Here is a 21,336-nt window from a genome sequence, read left to right as displayed (position 1 = left end):
AATTTGGGACTCGCGCGGAATTCCAGTTTTATGGCCGTAAAATGCCAAAAAACATAATTTGGTCAAGGCGGGGCGGTGAGTATGGTTCCTTAGGCCGTTTTTGACATCCAGGAAAAATTTTAGGCGATCCGGATTCGGGGTCCCGGGCCCACGGCGGAAGGCGTGGGCTATAGCACACGAAATTTTGGGACTCGCGCGGAATTCCAATTTTATGGCCGTAAAATGCCAAAATACATAAATTGATCATGGCGGGGTGGTGAATTTGTTTCCTTAGACCGTATTCGATGTCCCGAAAAAATTTTAGGCGATCCGGGTCCGGGGTCTCGGGCCCACGGTGGAAGGCGTGGGCTATGCACACGAAAATTTGGGACTCGCGCAGAATTCCAATTTTATGGCCGTAAAATGCCAAAAAACATAATTTGATCATGGCGGGGTGGTTAATATGTTTCTATAGGCCATATTCGACGTCCTAGAAAAATTTTATGCGATTCGGGTCCGGGGTCCCGGGCCTACGGCGGAAGGTGTGGGCTATAGCACACGAAAATTTGGGACTCGCGCGGAATTCCAGTTTTATGGCCGTAAAATGCCAAAAAACATAATTTGATCATGGCGAGGCAGTGAGTATGGTTCCTTAGGCCATATTTGACATCCCGGAAAAATTTTAGGCTATCCGGGTCCGGGGTCCCGGGCCCACGGTGGAAGGCGTGGGCTATGCACACGAAAATTTGGGACTCGCGCATAATTCCAAATTTTATGGCCGTAAAATGCCAAAAAACATAATTTGATCATGGAGGGGTGGTTAATATGTTTCTATAGGCCGTATTCGACGTCCTAGAAAAATTTTAGGCCATTCGGGTCCGGGGTCCCGGGCCTACGGCGGAAGGTGTGGGCTATAGCACACGAAAATTTGGGACTCGCGCATAATTCCAATTTTATGGCCGTAAAATACCAAAAAACATAATTTGATCATGTAGGGGTGGTTAATATGTTTCTATAGGCCATATTCGACGTCCTAGAAAAATTTTAGGCCATTCGGGTCCGGGGTCCCGGGCCTACGGCGGAAGGTGTGGGCTATAGCACACGAAAATTTGGGACTCGCGCGGAATTCCAATTTTATGGCCGTAAAATGCCAAAAAACATAATTTGGTCAAGGCGGGGCGGTGAGTATGGTTCCTTAGGCCGTTTTTGACATCCAGGAAAAATTTTAGGCGATCCGGATTCGGGGTCCCGGGCCCACGGCGGAAGGCGTGGGCTATAGCACACGAAATTTTGGGACTCGCGCGGAATTCCAATTTTATGGCCGTAAAATGCCAAAATACATAAATTGATCATGGCGGGGTGGTGAATTTGTTTCCTTAGACCGTATTCGATGTCCCGAAAAAATTTTAGGCGATCCGGGTCCGGGGTCTCGGGCCCACGGTGGAAGGCGTGGGCTATGCACACGAAAATTTGGGACTCGCGCAGAATTCCAATTTTATGGCCGTAAAATGCCAAAAAACATAATTTGATCATGGCGGGGTGGTTAATATGTTTCTATAGGCCATATTCGACGTCCTAGAAAATTTTTAGGCGATTCGGGTCCGGGGTCCCGGGCCTACGGCGGAAGGTGTGGGCTATAGCACACGAAAATTTGGGACTCGCGCGGAATTCCAGTTTTATGGCCGTAAAATGCCAAAAAACATAATTTGATCATGGCGAGGCAGTGAGTATGGTTCCTTAGGCCATATTTGACATCCCGGAAAAATTTTAGGCTATCCGGGTCCGGGGTCCCGGGCCCACGGTGGAAGGCGTGGGCTATGCACACGAAAATTTGGGACTCGCGCATAATTCCAAATTTTATGGCCGTAAAATGCCAAAAAACATAATTTGATCATGGAGGGGTGGTTAATATGTTTCTATAGGCCGTATTCGACGTCCTAGAAAAATTTTAGGCCATTCGGGTCCGGGGTCCCGGGCCTACGGCGGAAGGTGTGGGCTATAGCACACGAAAATTTGGGACTCGCGCATAATTCCAATTTTATGGCCGTAAAATACCAAAAAACATAATTTGATCATGTAGGGGTGGTTAATACGTTTCTATAGGCCATATTCGACGTCCTAGAAAAATTTTAGGCCATTCGGGTCCGGGGTCCCGGGCCTACGGCGGAACGTGTGGGCTATAGCACACGAAAATTTGGGACTCGCGCGGAATTCCAATTTTATGGCCGTAAAATGCCAAAAAACATAATTTGATCATGGCAGGGCGGTGAATTTGTTTCCTTAGACCGTATTCGATGTCCCGGAAAAATTTTAGGCTATCCGGGTCCGGGGTCCCGGGCCCACGGTGGAAGGCGTGGGCTATGCACACGAAAATTTGGGACTCGCGCATAATTCCAATTTTATGGCCGTAAAATGCCAAAAAACATAATTTGATCATGGCGGGGTGGTTAATATGTTTCTATAGGCCATATTCGACGTCCTAGAAAATTTTAGGCGATCCGGGTCCGGGGTCCCAGGCCCACGGCGGAAGGTGTGGGCTATAGCACACGAAAATTTGGGACTCGCGCGGAATTCCAGTTTTATGGCCGTAAAATGCCAAAAAACATAATTTGATCATGGTGAGGCAGTGAATATGGTTCCTTAGGCCATATTTGACATCCCGGAAAAATTTTAGGCTATCCGGGTCCGGGGTCCCGGGCCCACGGTGGAAGGTGTGGGCTATGCACACGAAAATTTGGGACTCGCGCAGAATTCCAATTTTATGGCCGTAAAATGCCATAAAACATAATTTAATCATGGCGGGGTGATTAATATGTTTCTATAGGCCATATTCGACGTCCTAGAAAATTTTTAGGCGATTCGGGTCCGGGGTCCCGGGCCTACGGCGGAAGGTGTGGGCTATAGCACACGAAAATTTGGGACTCGCGCGGAATTCCAGTTTTATGGCCGTAAAATGCCAAAAAACATAATTTGGTCAAGGCGGGGCGGTGAGTATGGTTCCTTAGGCCGTTTTTGACATCCAGGAAAAATTTTAGGCGATCCGGATCCGGGGTCCCGGGCCCACGGCGGAAGGCGTGGGCTATAGCACACGAAATTTTGGGACTCGCGCGGAATTCCAATTTTATGGCCGTAAAATGCCAAAAAACATAAATTGATCATGGAGGGGCGGTGAATTTGTTTCCTTAGACCGTATTCGATGTCCCGAAAAAATTTTAGGCGATCCGGGTCCGGGGTCTCGGGCCCACGGTGGAAGGCGTGGGCTATGCACACGAAAATTTGGGACTCGCGCAGAATTCCAATTTTATGGCCGTAAAATGCCAAAAAACATAATTTGATCATGGCGGGGTGGTTAATATGTTTCTATAGGCCATATTCGACGTCCTAGAAAAATTTTAGGCGATTCGGGTCCGGGGTCCCGGGCCTACGGCGGAAGGTGTGGGCTATAGCACACGAAAATTTGGGACTCGCGCGGAATTCCAGTTTTATGGCCGTAAAATGCCAAAAAACATAATTTGATCATGGCGAGGCAGTGAGTATGGTTCCTTAGGCCATATTTGACATCCCGGAAAAATTTTAGGCTATCCGGGTCCGGGGTCCCGGGCCCACGGTGGAAGGCGTGGGCTATGCACACGAAAATTTGGGACTCGCGCATAATTCAAATTTTATGGCCGTAAAATGCCAAAAAACATAATTTGATCATGGTGAGGCAGTGAATATGGTTCCTTAGGCCATATTTGACATCCCGGAAAAATTTTAGGCTATCCGGGTCCGGGGTCCCGGGCCCACGGTGGAAGGTGTGGGCTATGCACACGAAAATTTGGGACTCGCGCAGAATTCCAATTTTATGGTCGTAAAATGCCATAAAACATAATTTAATCATGGCGGGGTGATTAATATGTTTCTATAGGCCATATTCGACGTCCTAGAAAATTTTTAGGCGATTCGGGTCCGGGGTCCCGGGCCTACGGCGGAAGGTGTGGGCTATAGCACACGAAAATTTGGGACTAGCGCGGAATTCCAGTTTTATGGCCGTAAAATGCCAAAAAACATAATTTGGTCAAGGCGGGGCGGTGAGTATGGTTCTTAGGCCGTTTTTGACATCCAGGAAATATTTTAGGCGATCCGGATTCGGGGTCCCGGGCCCACGGCGGAAGGCGTGGGCTATAGCACACGAAATTTTGGGACTCACGCGGAATTCCAATTTTACGGCCGTAAAATGCCAAAATACATAAATTGATCATGGCGGGGTGGTGAATTTGTTTCCTTAGACCGTATTGGATGTCCCGAAAAAATTTTAGGCGATCCGGGTCCGGGGTCTCGGGCCCACGGTGGAAGGCGTGGGCTATGCACACGAAAATTTGGGACTCGCGCAGAATTCCAATTTTATGGCCGTAAAATGCCAAAAAACATAATTTGATCATGGCGGGGTGGTTAATATGTTTCTATAGGCCATATTCGACGTCCTAGAAAAATTTTAGGCGATTCGGGTCCGGGGTCCCGGGCCTACGGCGGAAGGTGTGGGCTATAGCACACGAAAATTTGGGACTCGCGCGGAATTCCAGTTTTATGGCCGTAAAATGCCAAAAAACATAATTTGATCATGGCGAGGCAGTGAGTATGGTTCCTTAGGCCATATTTGACATCCCGGAAAAATTTTAGGCTATCCGGGTCCGGGGTCCCGGGCCCACGGTGGAAGGCGTGGGCTATGCACACGAAAATTTGGGACTCGCGCATAATTCCAATTTTATGGCCGTAAAATGCCAAAAAACATAATTTGATCATGGAGGGGTGGTTAATATGTTTCTATAGGCCGTATTCGACGTCCTAGAAAAATTTTAGGCCATTCGGGTCCGGGGTCCCGGGCCTACGGCGGAAGGTGTGGGCTATAGCACACGAAAATTTGGGACTCGCGCATAATTCCAATTTTATGGCCGTAAAATGCCAAAAAACATAATTTGATCATGGAGGGGTGGTTAATATGTTTCTATAGGCCATATTCGACGTCCTAGAAAAATTTTAGGCCATTCGGGTCCGGGGTCCCGGGCCTACGGCGGAAGGTGTGGGCTATAGCACACGAAAATTTGGGACTCGCGCGGAATTCCAGTTTTATGGCCGTAAAATGCCAAAAAACATAATTTGATCATGGCGAGGCAGTGAGTATGGTTCCTTAGGCCATATTTGACATCCCGGAAAAATTTTAGGCGATCCGGGTCCGGGGTCCCGGGCCCACGGTGGAAGGCGTGGGCTATGCACACGAAAATTTGGGACTCGCGCAGAATTCCAATTTTATGGCCGTAAAATGCCAAAAAACATAATTTAATCATGGCAGGGTGATTAATATGTTTCTATAGTCCATATTCGACGTCCTAGAAAATTTTTAGGCGATTCGGGTCCGGGGTCCCGGGCCTACGGCGGAAGGTGTGGGCTATAGCACACGAAAATTTGGGACTCGCGCGGAATTCCAGTTTTATGGCCGTAAAATGCCAAAAAACATAATTTGGTCAAGGCGGGGCGGTGAGTATGGTTCCTTAGGCCGTTTTTGACATCCAGGAAAAATTTTAGGCGATCCGGATTCGGGGTCCCGGGCCCACGGCGGAAGGCGTGGGCTATAGCACACGAAATTTTGGGACTCGCGCGGAATTCCAATTTTATGGCCGTAAAATGCCAAAATACATAAATTGATCATGGCGGGGTGGTGAATTTGTTTCCTTAGACCGTATTCGATGTCCCGAAAAAATTTTAGGCGATCCGGGTCCGGGGTCTCGGGCCCACGGTGGAAGGCGTGGGCTATGCACACGAAAATTTGGGACTCGCGCAGAATTCCAATTTTATGGCCGTAAAATGCCAAAAAACATAATTTGATCATGGCGGGGTGGTTAATATGTTTCTATAGGCCGTATTCGACGTCCTAGAAAAATTTTAGGCCATTCGGGTCCGGGGTCCCGGGCCTACGGCGGAAGGTGTGGGCTATAGCACACGAAAATTTGGGACTCGCGCATAATTCCAATTTTATGGCCGTAAAATGCCAAAAAACATAATTTGATCATGGAGGGGTGGTTAATATGTTTCTATAGGCCATATTCGACGTCCTAGAAAAATTTTAGGCCATTCGGGTCCGGGGTCCCGGGCCTACGGCGGAAGGTGTGGGCTATAGCACACGAAAATTTGGGACTCGCGCGGAATTCCAGTTTTATGGCCGTAAAATGCCAAAAAACATAATTTGATCATGGCGAGGCAGTGAGTATGGTTCCTTAGGCCATATTTGACATCCCGGAAAAATTTTAGGCGATCCGAATCCGGGGTCCCGGGCCCACGGCGGAAGGCGTGGGCTATAGCACACGAAATTTTGGGACTCGCGCGGAATTCCAATTTTATGGCCGTAAAATGCCAAAAAACATAATTTGGTCAAGGCGGGGCGGTGAGTATGGTTCCTTAGGCCGTTTTTGACATCCAGGAAATATTTTAGGCGATCCGGATTCGGGGTCCCGGGCCCACGGCGGAAGGCGTGGGCTATAGCACACGAAATTTTGGGACTCGCGCGGAATTCCAATTTTATGGCCGTAAAATGCCAAAATACATAAATTGATCATGGCGGGGTGGTGAATTTGTTTCCTTAGACCGTATTCGATGTCCCGAAAAAATTTTAGGCGATCCGGGTCCGGGGTCCCGGGCCCACGGTGGAAGGCGTGGGCTATGCACACGAAAATTTGGGACTCGCGCAGAATTCCAATTTTATGGCCGTAAAATGCCAAAAAACATAATTTGATCATGGAGGGGTGGTTAATATGTTTCTATAGGCCATATTCGACGTCCTAGAAAAATTTTAGGCGATTCGGGTCCGGGGTCCCGGGCCTACGGCGGAAGGTGTGGGCTATAGCACACGAAAATTTGGGACTCGCGCGGAATTCCAGTTTTATGGCCGTAAAATGCCAAAAAACATAATTTGATCATGGCGAGGCAGTGAGTATGGTTCCTTAGGCCATATTTGACATCCCGGAAAAATTTTAGGCTATCCGGGTCCGGGGTCCCGGGCCCACGGTGGAAGGCGTGGGCTATGCACACGAAAATTTGGGACTCGCGCATAATTCCAATTTTATGGCCGTAAAATGCCAAAAAACATAATTTGATCATGGAGGGGTGGTTAATATGTTTCTATAGGCCGTATTCGACGTCCTAGAAAAATTTTAGGCCATTCGGGTCCGGGGTCCCGGGCCTACGGCGGAAGGTGTGGGCTATAGCACACGAAAATTTGGGACTCGCGCGGAATTCCAGTTTTATGGCCGTAAAATGCCAAAAAACATAATTTGGTCAAGGCGGGGCGGTGAGTATGGTTCCTTAGGCCGTTCTTGACATCCAGGAAAAATTTTAGGCGATCCGGATTCGGGGTCCCGGGCCCACGGCGGAAGGCGTGGGCTATAGCACACGAAATTTTGGGACTCGCGCGGAATTCCAATTTTATGGCCGTAAAATGCCAAAATACATAAATTGATCATGGCGGGGTGGTGAATTTGTTTCCTTAGACCGTATTCGATGTCCCGAAAAAATTTTAGGCGATCCGGGTCCGGGGTCTCGGGCCCACGGTGGAAGGCGTGGGCTATGCACACGAAAATTTGGGACTCGCGCAGAATTCCAATTTTATGGCCGTAAAATGCCAAAAAACATAATTTGATCATGGTGGGGTGGTTAATATGTTTCTATAGGCCTTATTCGACGTCCTAGAAAAATTTTAGGCGATTCGGGTCCGGGGTCCCGGGCCTACGGCGGAAGGTGTGGGCTATAGCACACGAAAATTGAGACTCGCACGGAATTCCAATTTTATGGCCGTAAAATGCCAAAAAACATAATTTGATCATGGCAGGGCGGTGAATTTGTTTCCTTAGACCGTATTCGATGTCCCGGAAAAATTTTAGGCTATCCGGGTCCGGGGTCCCGGGCCCACGGTGGAAGGCGTGGGCTATGCACACGAAAATTTGGGACTCGCGCATAATTCCAATTTTATGGCCGTAAAATGCCAAAAAACATAATTTGATCATGGCGGGGTGGTTAATATGTTTCTATAGGCCATATTCGACGTCCTAGAAAATTTTAGGCGATTCGGGTCCGGGGTCCCGGGCCTACGGCGGAAGGTGTGGGCTATAGCACACGAAAATTTGGGACTCGCGCGGAATTCCAGTTTTATGGCCGTAAAATGCCAAAAAACATAATTTGATCATGGCGAGGCAGTGAGTATGGTTCCTTAGGCCATATTTGACATCCCGGAAAAATTTTAGGCGATCCGGGTCCGGGGTCCCGGGCCCACGGTGGAAGGCGTGGGCTATGCACACGAAAATTTGGGACTCGCGCAGAATTCCAATTTTATGGCCGTAAAATGCCAAAAAACATAATTTAATCATGGCGGGGTGATTAATATGTTTCTATAGGCCATATTCGACGTCCTAGAAAATTTTTAGGCGATTCGGGTCCGGGGTCCCGGGCCTACGGCGGAAGGTGTGGGCTATAGCACACGAAAATTTGGGACTCGCGCGGAATTCCAGTTTTATGGCCGTAAAATGCCAAAAAACATAATTTGGTCAAGGCGGGGCGGTGAGTATGGTTCCTTAGGCCGTTTTTGACATACAGGAAATATTTTAGGCGATCCGGATTCGGGGTCCCGGGCCCACGGCGGAAGGCGTGGGCTATAGCACACGAAATTTTGGGACTCGCGCGGAATTCCAATTTTATGGCCGTAAAATGCCAAAATACATAAATTGATCATGGCGGGGTGGTGAATTTGTTTCCTTAGACCGTATTCGATGTCCCGAAAAAATTTTAGGCGATCCGGGTCCGGGGTCCCGGGCCCACGGTGGAAGGCGTGGGCTATGCACACGAAAATTTGGGACTCGCGCAGAATTCCAATTTTATGGCCGTAAAATGCCAAAAAACATAATTTGATCATGGCGGGGTGGTTAATATGTTTCTATAGGCCATATTCGACGTCCTAGAAAAATTTTAGGCGATTCGGGTCCGGGGTCCCGGGCCTACGGCGGAAGGTGTGGGCTATAGCACACGAAAATTTGGGACTCGCGCGGAATTCCAGTTTTATGGCCGTAAAATGCCAAAAAACATAATTTGATCATGGCGAGGCAGTGAGTATGGTTCCTTAGGCCATATTTGACATCCCGGAAAAATTTTAGGCTATCCGGGTCCGGGGTCCCGGGCCCACGGTGGAAGGCGTGGGCTATGCACACGAAAATTTGGGACTCGCGCATAATTCCAATTTTATGGCCGTAAAATGCCAAAAAACATAATTTGATCATGGAGGGGTGGTTAATATGTTTCTATAGGCCATATTCGACGTCCTAGAAAAATTTTAGGCCATTCGGGTCCGGGGTCCCGGGCCTACGGCGGAAGGTGTGGGCTATAGCACACGAAAATTTGGGACTCGCGCATAATTCCAATTTTATGGCCGTAAAAATCCAAAAAACATAATTTGATCTAGTAGGAGTGGTTAATATGTTTCTATAGGCCATATTCGACGTCCTAGAAAAATTTTAGGCCATTCGGGTCCGGGGTCCCGGGCATACGGCGGAAGGTGTGGGCTATAGCACACGAAAATTTGGGACTCGCGCGGAATTCCAGTTTTATGGCCGTAAAATGCCAAAAAACATAATTTGGTCAAGGAGGGGCGGTGAGTATGGTTCCTTAGGCCGTTTTTGACATCCAGGAAAAATTTTAGGCGATCCGGATTCGGGGTCCCGGGCCCACGGCGGAAGGCGTGGGCTATAGCACACGAAATTTTGGGACTCGCGCGGAATTCCAATTTTATGGCCGTAAAATGCCAAAATACATAAATTGATCATGGCGGGGTGGTGAATTTGTTTCCTTAGACCGTATTCGATGTCCCGAAAAAATTTTAGGCGATCCGGGTCCGGGGTCCCGGGCCCACGGTGGAAGGCGTGGGCTATGCACACGAAAATTTGGGACTCGCGCAGAATTCCAATTTTATGGCCGTAAAATGCCAAAAAACATAATTTGATCATGGAGGGGTGGTTAATATGTTTCTATAGGCCATATTCGACGTCCTAGAAAAATTTTAGGCGATTCGGGTCCGGGGTCCCGGGCCTACGGCGGAAGGTGTGGGCTATAGCACACGAAAATTTGGGACTCGCGCGGAATTCCAGTTTTATGGCCGTAAAATGCCAAAAAACATAATTTGATCATGGCGAGGCAGTGAGTATGGTTCCTTAGGCCATATTTGACATCCCGGAAAAATTTTAGGCTATCCGGGTCCGGGGTCCCGGGCCCACGGTGGAAGGCGTGGGCTATGCACACGAAAATTTGGGACTCGCGCATAATTCCAATTTTATGGCCGTAAAATGCCAAAAAACATAATTTGATCATGGAGGGGTGGTTAATATGTTTCTATAGGCCGTATTCGACGTCCTAGAAAAATTTTAAGCCATTCGGGTCCGGGGTCCCGGGCCTACGGCGGAAGGTGTGGGCTATAGCACACGAAAATTTGGGACTCGCGCATAATTCCAATTTTATGGCCGTAAAATACCAAAAAACATAATTTGATCATGTAGGGGTGGTTAATATGTTTCTATAGGCCATATTCGACGTCCTAGAAAAATTTTAGGCCATTCGGGTCCGGGGTCCCGGGCCTACGGCGGAAGGTGTGGGCTATAGCACACGAAAATTTGGGACTCGCGCGGAATTCCAGTTTTATGGCCGTAAAATGCCAAAAAACATAATTTGATCATGGCGAGGCAGTGAGTATGGTTCCTTAGGCCATATTTGACATCCCGGAAAAATTTTAGGCTATCCGGGTCCGGGGTCCCGGGCCCACGGTGGAAGGCGTGGGCTATGCACACGAAAATTTGGGACTCGCGCATAATTCCATTTTTATGGCCGTAAAATGCCAAAAAACATAATTTGATCATGAAGGGGTGGTTAATATGTTTCTATAGGCCATATTCGACGTCCTAGAAAAATTTTAGGCGATTCGGGTCCGGGGTCCCGGGCCTACGGCGGAAGGTGTGGGCTATAGCACACGAAAATTTGGGACTCGCGCGGAATTCCAGTTTTATGGCCGTAAAATGCCAAAAAACATAATTTGATCATGGCGAGGCAGTGAGTATGGTTCCTTAGGCCATATTTGACATCCCGGAAAAATTTTAGGCGATCCAAATCCGGGGTCCCGGGCCCACGGCGGAAGGCGTGGGCTATAGCACACGAAAATTTGGGACTAGCGCGAATTTCCAGTTTTATGGCCGTAAAATGCCAAAAAACATAATTTGGTCATGGAGGAGCGGTGACTATGGTTCCTTAGGCCGTATTCCATGTCCCGGAAAAATTTTAGGCGATCCGGGTCCGGGGTCCCAGGCCCACGGCGGAAGGCGTGGGCTATAGCACACGAAAATTTGGGACTCGCGCGGAATTCCAGTTTTATGGCCGTAAAATGCCAAAAAACATAATTTGGTCAAGGCGGGGCGGTGAGTATGGTTCCTTAGGCCGTTTTTGACATCCAGGAAAAATTTTAGGCGATCCGGATCCGGGGTCCCGGGCCCACGGCGGAAGGCGTGGGCTATAGCACACGAAATTTTGGGACTCGCGCGGAATTCCAATTTTATGGCCGTAAAATGCCAAAAAACATAAATTGATCATGGAGGGGCGGTGAATTTGTTTCCTTAGACCGTATTCTATGTCCCGAAAAAATTTTAGGCGATCCGGTTCCGGGGTCCCGGGCCCACGGTGGAAGGCGTGGGCTATGCACACGAAAATTTGGGACTCGCGCAGAATTCCAATTTTATGGCCGTAAAATGCCAAAAAACATAATTTGATCATGGCGGGGTGGTTAATATGTTTCTATAGGCCATATTCGACGTCCTAGAAAAATTTTAGGCGATTCGGGTCCGGGGTCCCGGGCCTACGGCGGAAGGTGTGGGCTATAGCACACGAAAATTTGGGACTCGCGCGGAATTCCAGTTTTATGGCCGTAAAATGCCAAAAAACATAATTTGGTCAAGGCGGGGCGGTGAGTATGGTTCCTTAGGCCGTTTTTGACATCCCGGAAAAATTTTAGGCGATCCGAATCCGGGGTCCCGGGCCCACGGCGGATGGCGTGGGCTATAGCACACGAAATTTTGGGACAAGCGCGGAATTCCAATTTTATGGCCGTAAAATGCCAAAATACATAAATTGATCATGGAGGGATGGTGAATTTGTTTCCTTAGACCGTATTCGATGTCCCGGAAAAATTTTAGGCGATCCGGGTCCGGGGTCCCGGGCCCACGGCGGAAGGCGTGGGCTATAGCACACGAAAATTTGGGACTCGCGCGGAATTCCAGTTTTATGGCCGTAAAATGCCAAAAAACATAATTTGGTCAAGGCGGGGCGGTGAGTATGGTTCCTTAGGCCGTTTTTGACATCCAGGAAAAATTTTAGGCGATCCGGATCCGGGGTCCCGGGCCCACGGCGGAAGGCGTGGGCTATAGCACACGAAATTTTGGGACTCGCGCGGAATTCCAGTTTTATGGCCGTAAAATGCCAAAAAACATAATTTGATCATGGCAGGGCGGTGAATTTGTTTCCTTAGACCGTATTCGATGTCCCGGAAAAATTTTAGGCTATCCGGGTCAGGGGTCCCGGGCCCACGGTGGAAGGCGTGGGCTATGCACACGAAAATTTGGGACTCGCGCATAATTCCATTTTTATGGCCGTAAAATGCCAAAAAACATAATTTGATCATGGAGGGGTGGTTAATATGTTTCTATAGGCCATATTCGACGTCCTAGAAAAATTTTAGGCCATTCAGGTCCGGGGTCCCGGGCCTACGGCGGAAGGTGTGGGCTATAGCACACGAAAATTTGGGACGCGCGCGGAATTCCAGTTTTATGGCCGTAAAATGCCAAAAAACATAATTTGATCATGGCGAGGCAGTGAGTATGGTTCCTTAGGCCATATTAGACATCCCGGAAAAATTTTAGGCGATCCGAATCCGGGGTCCCGGGCCCACGGCGGAAGGCGTGGGCTATAGCACACGAAAATTTGGGACTCGCGCGAATTTCCAGTTTTATGGCCGTAAAATGCCAAAAAACATAATTTGGTCATGGAGGAGCGGTGACTATGGTTCCTTAGGCCGTATTCCATGTCCCGGAAAAATTTTAGGCGATCCGGGTCCGGGGTCCCAGGCCCACGGCGGAAGGCGTGGGCTATAGCACACGAAAATTTGGGACTCGCGCGGAATTCCAGTTTTATGGCCGTAAAATGCCAAAAAACATAATTTGGTCAAGGCGGGGCGGTGAGTATGGTTCCTTAGGCCGTTTTTGACATCCAGGAAAAATTTTAGGCGATCCGGATCCGGGGTCCCGGGCCCACGGCGGAAGGCGTGGGCTATAGCACACGAAATTTTGGGACTCGCGCGGAATTCCAATTTTATGGCCGTAAAATGCCAAAAAACATAAATTGATCATGGAGGGGCGGTGAATTTGTTTCCTTAGACCGTATTCTATGTCCCGAAAAAATTTTAGGCGATCCGGTTCCGGGGTCCCGGGCCCACGGTGGAAGGCGTGGGCTATGCACACGAAAATTTGGGACTCGCGCAGAATTCCAATTTTATGGCCGTAAAATGCCAAAAAACATAATTTGATCATGGCGGGGTGGTTAATATGTTTCTATAGGCCATATTCGACGTCCTAGAAAAATTTTAGGCGATTCGGGTCCGGGGTCCCGGGCCTACGGCGGAAGGTGTGGGCTATAGCACACGAAAATTTGGGACTCGCGCGGAATTCCAGTTTTATGGCCGTAAAATGCCAAAAAACATAATTTGGTCAAGGCGGGGCGGTGAGTATGGTTCCTTAGGCCGTTTTTGACATCCCGGAAAAATTTTAGGCGATCCGAATCCGGGGTCCCGGGCCCACGGCGGATGGCGTGGGCTATAGCACACGAAATTTTGGGACAAGCGCGGAATTCCAATTTTATGGCCGTAAAATGCAATAATACATAAATTGATCATGGAGGGATGGTGAATTTGTTTCCTTAGACCGTATTCGATGTCCCGGAAAAATTTTAGGCGATCCGGGTCCGGGGTCCCGGGCCCACGGCGGAAGGCGTGGGCTATAGCACACGAAAATTTGGGACTCGCGCGGAATTCCAGTTTTATGGCCGTAAAATGCCAAAAAACATAATTTGGTCAAGGCGGGGCGGTGAGTATGGTTCCTTAGGCCGTTTTTGACATCCAGGAAAAATTTTAGGCGATCCGGATCCGGGGTCCCGGGCCCACGGCGGAAGGCGTGGGCTATAGCACACGAAATTTTGGGACTCGCGCGGAATTCCAGTTTTATGGCCGTAAAATGCCAAAAAACATAATTTGATCATGGCAGGGCGGTGAATTTGTTTCCTTAGACCGTATTCGATGTCCCGGAAAAATTTTAGGCTATCCGGGTCCGGGGTCCCGGGCCCACGGTGGAAGGCGTGGGCTATGCACACGAAAATTTGGGACTCGCGCATAATTCCAATTTTATGGCCGTAAAATGCCAAAAAACATAATTTGATCATGGAGGGGTGGTTAATATGTTTCTATAGGCCATATTCGACGTCCTAGAAAAATTTTAGGCCATTCGGGTCCGGGGTCCCGGGCCTACGGCGGAAGGTGTGGGCTATAGCACACGAAAATTTGGGACTCGCGCGGAATTCCAGTTTTATGGCCGTAAAATGCCAAAAAACATAATTTGATCATGGCGAGGCAGTGAGTATGGTTCCTTAGGCCATATTTGACATCCCGGAAAAATTTTAGGCTATCCGGGTCCGGGGTCCCGGGCCCACGGCGGAAGGCGTGGGCTATAGCACACGAAAATTTGGGACTCGCGCGAATTTCCAGTTTTATGGCCGTAAAATGCCAAAAAACATAATTTGGTCATGGAGGAGCGGTGACTATGGTTCCTTAGGCCGTATTCCATGTCCCGGAAAAATTTTAGGCGATCCGGGTCCGGGGTCCCAGGCCCACGGCGGAAGGCGTGGGCTATAGCACACGAAAATTTGGGACTCGCGCGGAATTCCAGTTTTATGGCCGTAAAATGCCAAAAAACATAATTTGGTCAAGGCGGGGCGGTGAGTATGGTTCCTTAGGCCGTTTTTGACATCCAGGAAAAATTTTAGGCGATCCGGATCCGGGGTCCCGGGCCCACGGCGGAAGGCGTGGGCTATAGCACACGAAATTTTGGGACTCGCGCGGAATTCCAATTTTATGGCCGTAAAATGCCAAAAAACATAAATTGATCATGGAGGGGCGGTGAATTTGTTTCCTTAGACCGTATTCTATGTCCCGAAAAAATTTTAGGCGATCCGGGTCCGGGGTCCCGGGCCCACGGTGGAAGGCGTGGGCTATGCACACGAAAATTTGGGATTCGCGCAGAATTCCAATTTTATGGCCGTAAAATGCCAAAAAACATAATTTGATCATGGCGGGGTGGTTAATATGTTTCTATAGGCCATATTCGACGTCCTAGAAAAATTTTAGGCGATTCGGGTCCGGGGTCCCGGGCCTACGGCGGAAGGTGTGGGCTATAGCACACGAAAATTTGGGACTCGCGCGGAATTCCAGTTTTATGGCCGTAAAATGCCAAAAAACATAATTTGGTCAAGGCGGGGCGGTGAGTATGGTTCCTTAGGCCGTTTTTGACATCCCGGAAAAATTTTAGGCGATCCGAATCCGGGGTCCCGGGCCCACGGCGGATGGCGTGGGCTATAGCACACGAAATTTTGGGACAAGCGCGGAATTCCAATTTTATGGCCGTAAAATGCCAAAATACATAAATTGATCATGGAGGGATGGTGAATTTGTTTCCTTAGACCGTATTCGATGTCCCGGAAAAATTTTAGGCGATCCGGGTCCGGGGTCCCGGGCCCACGGCGGAAGGCGTGGGCTATAGCACACGAAAATTTGGGACTCGCGCGGAATTCCAGTTTTATGGCCGTAAAATGCCAAAAAACATAATTTGGTCAAGGCGGGGCGGTGAGTATGGTTCCTTAGGCCGTTTTTGACATCCAGGAAAAATTTTAGGCGATCCGGATCCGGGGTCCCGGGCCCACGGCGGAAGGCGTGGGCTATAGCACACGAAATTTTGGGACTCGCGCGGAATTCCAATTTTATGGCGGTAAATATGTTTCCTTAGACCGTATTCGACGTCCTGGAAAAATTTTAGGCAATTCGGGTCCGGGGTCTTGGGCCCACGGCGGAAGGCGTGGGCTATAGCACACGAAAATTTGGGACTCGCGCGGAATTCCAGTTTTATGGCCGTAAAATGCCAAAAAACATAATTTGGTCAAGGCGGGGCGGTGAGTATGGTTCCTTAGGCCGTTTTTGACATCCAGGAAAAATTTTAGGCGATCCGGATCCGGGGTCCCGGGCCCACGGCGGAAGGCGTGGGCTATAGCACACGAAATTTTGGGACTCGCGCGGAATTCCAATTTTATGGCCGTAAAATGCCAAAAAACATAAATTGATCATGGAGGGGCGGTGAATTTGTTTCCTTAGACCGTATTCTATGTCCCGAAAAAATTTTAGGCGATCCGGGTCCCGGGCCCACGGTGGAAGGCGTGGGCTATGCACACAAAAATTTGGGACTCGCGCAGAATTCCAATTTTATGGCCGTAAAATGCCAAAAAACATAATTTGATCATGGCGGGGTGGTTAATATGTTTCTATAGGCCATATTCGACGTCCTAGAAAAATTTTAAGCGATTCGGGTCCGGGGTCCCGGGCCTACGGCGGAAGGTGTGGGCTATAGCACACGAAAATTTGGGACTCGCACAGAATTCCAGTTTTATGGTCGTAAAATGCCAAAAAACATAATTTGATCATGGCGGGGTGGTTAATATGTTTCTATAGGCCATATTCGACGTCCTAGAAAAATTTTAAGCGATTCGGGTCCGGGGTCCCGGGCCTACGGCGGAAGGTGTGGGCTATAGCACACGAAAATTTGGGACTCGCGCGGAATTCCAGTTTTATGGCCGTAAAATGCCAAAAAACATAATTTGATCATGGCGGGGTGGTTAATATGTTTCTATAGGCCATATTCGACGTCCTAGAAAATTTTTAGGCGATTCGGGTCCGGGGTCCCGGGCCTACGGCGGAAGGTGTGGGCTATAGCACACGAAAATTTGGGACTCGCGCGGAATTCCAGTTTTATGGCCGTAAAATGCCAAAAAACATAATTTGGTCAAGGCGGGGCGGTGAGTATGGTTCCTTAGGCCGTTTTTGACATCCAGGAAAAATTTTAGGCGATCCGGATCCGGGGTCCCGGGCCCACGGCGGAAGGCGTGGGCTATAGCACACGAAATTTTGGGACTCGCGCGGAATTCCAATTTTAGGGCTGTAAAATGCCAAAAAACATAATTTGATCATGGCAGGGCGGTGAATTTGTTTCCTTAGACCGTATTCGATGTCCCGGAAAAATTTTAGGCTATCCGGGTCCGGGGTCCCGGGCCCACGGTGGAAGGCGTGGGCTATGCACACGAAAATTTGGGACTCGCGCATAATTCCAATTTTATGGCCGTAAAATGCCAAAAAACATAATTTGATCATGGCGGGGTGGTTAATATGTTTCTATAGGCCATATTCGACGTCCTAGAAAATTTTAGGCGATTCGGGTCCGGGGTCCCGGGCCTACGGCGGAAGGTGTGGGCTATAGCACACGAAAATTTGGGACTCGCGCGGAATTCCAGTTTTATGGCCGTAAAATGCCAAAAAACATAATTTGGTCAAGGCGGGGCGGTGAGTATGGTTCCTTAGGCCGTTTTTGACATCCCGGAAAAATTTTAGACGATCCGAATTCGGGGTCCCGGGCCCACGGCGGATGGCGTGGGCTATAGCACACGAAATTTTGGGACTCACGCGGAATTCCAATTTTATGGCCGTAAAATGCCAAAATACATAAATTGATCATGGCGGGATGGTGAATTTGTTTCCTTAGACCGTATTCGATGTCCCGGAAAAATTTTAGGCGATCCGGGTCCGTGGTCCCGGGCCCACGGCGGAAGGCGTGGGCTATAGCACACGAAAATTTGGGACTCGCGCGGAATTCCAGTTTTATGGCCGTAAAATGCCAAAAAACATAATTTGGTCAAGGCGGGGCGGTGAGTATGGTTCCTTAGGCCGTTTTTGACATCCAGGAAAAATTTTAGGCGATCCGGATCCGGGGTCCCGGGCCCACGGCGGAAGGCGTGGGCTATAGCACACGAAATTTTGGGACTCGCGCGGAATTCCAATTTTATGGCCGTAAAATGCCAAAAAACATAAATTGATCATGGAGGGGCGGTGAATTTGTTTCCTTAGACAGTATTCTATGTCCTGGAAAAATTTTAGGCGATCCGGGTCCCGGGCCCACGGTGGAAGGCGTGGGCTATGCACACGAAAATTTGGGACTCGCGCAGAATTCCAATTTTATGGCCGTAAAATGCCAAAAAACATAATTTGATCATGGCGGGGTGGTTAATATGTTTCTATAGGCCATATTCGACGTCCTAGAAAAATTTTAAGCGATTCGGGTCCGGGGTCCCGGGCCTACGGCGGAAGGTGTGGGCTATAGCACACGAAAATTTGGGACTCGCGCGGAATTCCAGTTTTATGGCCGTAAAATGCCAAAAACATAATTTGATCATGGCGAGGCAGTGAGTATGGTTCCTTAGGCCATATTTGACATCCCGGAAAAATTTTAGGCGATCCGAATCCGGGGTCCCGGGCCCACGGCGGAAGGCGTGGGCTATAGCACACGAAAATTTGGGACTCGCGCGAATTTCCAGTTTTATGGCCGTAAAATGCCAAAAAACATAATTTGGTCATGGAGGAGCGGTGACTATGGTTCCTTAGGCCGTATTCCATGTCCCGGAAAAATTTTAGGCGATCCGGGTCAGGGGTCCTAGGCCCACGGCGGAAGGCGTGGGCTATAGCACACGAAAATTTGGGACTCGCGCGGAATTCAAGTTTTATGGCCGTAAAATGCCAAAAAACATAATTTGGTCAAGGCGGGGCGGTGAGTATGGTTCCTTAGGCCGTTTTTGACATCCCGGAAAAATTTTAGGCGATCCGAATCCGGGGTCCCGGTCCCACGGCGGATGGCGTGGGCTATAGCACACGAAATTTTGGGACTCGCGCGGAATTCCAATTTTATGGCCGTAAAATGCCAAAATACATAAATTGATCATGGAGGGATGGTGAATTTGTTTCCTTAGACCGTATTCGATGTCCCGGAAAAATTTTAGGCGATCCGGGTCCGGGGTCCCGGGCCCACGGCGGAAGGCGTGGGCTATAGCACACGAAAATTTGGGACTCGCGCGGAATTCCAGTTTTATGGCCGTAAAATGCCAAAAAACATAATTTGGTCAAGGCGGGGCGGTGAGTATGGTTCCTTAGGCCGTTTTTGACATCCAGGAAAAATTTTAGGCGATCCGGATCCGGGGTCCCGGGCCCACGGCGGAAGGCGTGGGCTATAGCACACGAAATTTTGGGACTCGCGCGGAATTCCAATTTTATGGCCGTAAAATGCCAAAAAACATAAATTGATCATGGAGGGGCGGTGAATTTGTTTCCTTAGACCGTATTCTATGTCCCGAAAAAATTTTAGGCGATTCGGGTCCCGGGCCCACGGTGGAAGGCGTGGGCTATGCACACGAAAATTTGGGACTCGCGCAGAATTCCAATTTTATGGCCGTAAAATGCCAAAAACATAATTTGATCATGGCGGGGTGGTTAATATGTTTCTATAGGCCATATTCGACGTCCTAGAAAAATTTTAAGCGATTCGGGTCCGGGGTCCCGGGCCTACGGCGGAAGGTGTGGGCTATAGCACACGAAAATTTGGGACTCGCGCGGAATTCCAGTTTTATGGCCGTAAAATGCCAAAAACATAATTTGATCATGGCGAGGCAGTGAGTATGGTTCCTTAGGCCATATTTGACATCCCGGAAAAATTTTAGGCGATCCGAATCCGGGGTCCCGGGCCCACGGCGGAAGGCGTGGGCTATAGCACACGAAAATTTGGGACTCGCGCGAATTTCCAGTTTTATGGCCGTAAAATGCCAAAAAACATAATTTGGTCATGGAGGAGCGGTGACTATGGTTCCTTAGGCCGTATTCCATGTCCCGGAAAAATTTTAGGCGATCCGGGTCAGGGGTCCTAGGCCCACGGCGGAAGGCGTGGGCTATAGCACACGAAAATTTGGGACTCGCGCGGAATTCCAGTTTTATGGCCGTAAAATGCCAAAAAACATAATTTGGTCAAGGCGGGGCGGTGAGTATGGTTCCTTAGGCCGTTTTTGACATCCAGGAAAAATTTTAGGCGATCCGGATCCGGGGTCCCGGGCCCACGGCGGAAGGCGTGGGCTATAGCACACGAAATTTTGGGACTCGCGCGGAATTCCAATTTTATGGCCGTAAAATGCCAAAAAACATAAATTGATCATGGAGGGGCGGTGAATTTGTTTCCTTAGATAGTATTCTATGTCCCGGAAAAATTTTAGGCGATCCGGGTCCCGGGCCCACGGTGGAAGGCGTGGGCTATGCACACGAAAATTTGGGACTCGCGCAGAATTCCAATTTTATGGCCGTAAAATGCCAAAAAACATAATTTGATCATGGCGGGGTGGTTAATATGTTTCTATAGGCCATATTCGACGTCCTAGAAAATTTTGAGGCGATTCGGGTCCGGGGTCCCGGGCCTACGGCGGAAGGTGTGGGCTATAGCACACGAAAATTTGGGACTCGCGCGGAATTCCAGTTTTATGGCCGTAAAATGCCAAAAACATAATTTGATCATGGCGAGGCAGTGAGTATGGTTCCTTAGGCCATATTTGACATCCCGGAAAAATTTTAGGCGATCCGAATCCGGGGTCCCGGGCCCACGGCGGAAGGCGTGGGCTATAGCACACGAAAATTTGGGACTCGCGCGAATTTCCAGTTTTATGGCCGTAAAATGCCAAAAAACATAATTTGGTCATGGAGGAGCGGTGACTATGGTTCCTTAGGCCGTATTCCATGTCCCGGAAAAATTTTAGGCGATCCGGGTCAGGGGTCCTAGGCCCACGGCGGAAGGCGTGGGCTATAGCACACGAAAATTTGGGACTCGCGCGGAATTCCAGTTTTATGGCCGTAAAATGCCAAAAACATAATTTGGTCAAGGCGGGGCGGTGAGTATGGTTCCTTAGGCCGTTTTTGACATCCAGGAAAAATTTTAGGCGATCCGGATCCGGGGTCCCGGGCCCACGGCGGAAGGCTTGGGCTATAGCACACGAAATTTTGGGACTCGCGCGGAATTCCAATTTTATGGCCGTAAAATGCCAAAAAACATAAATTGATCATGGAGGGGCGGTGAATTTGTT

Source organism: Nicotiana sylvestris, chromosome 8 (assembly GCF_000393655.2).
Source record: "Nicotiana sylvestris chromosome 8, ASM39365v2, whole genome shotgun sequence".
Taxonomy (NCBI): Eukaryota; Viridiplantae; Streptophyta; class Magnoliopsida; order Solanales; family Solanaceae; genus Nicotiana; species Nicotiana sylvestris.
Note: the sequence above shows the minus strand (reverse complement) of the source record.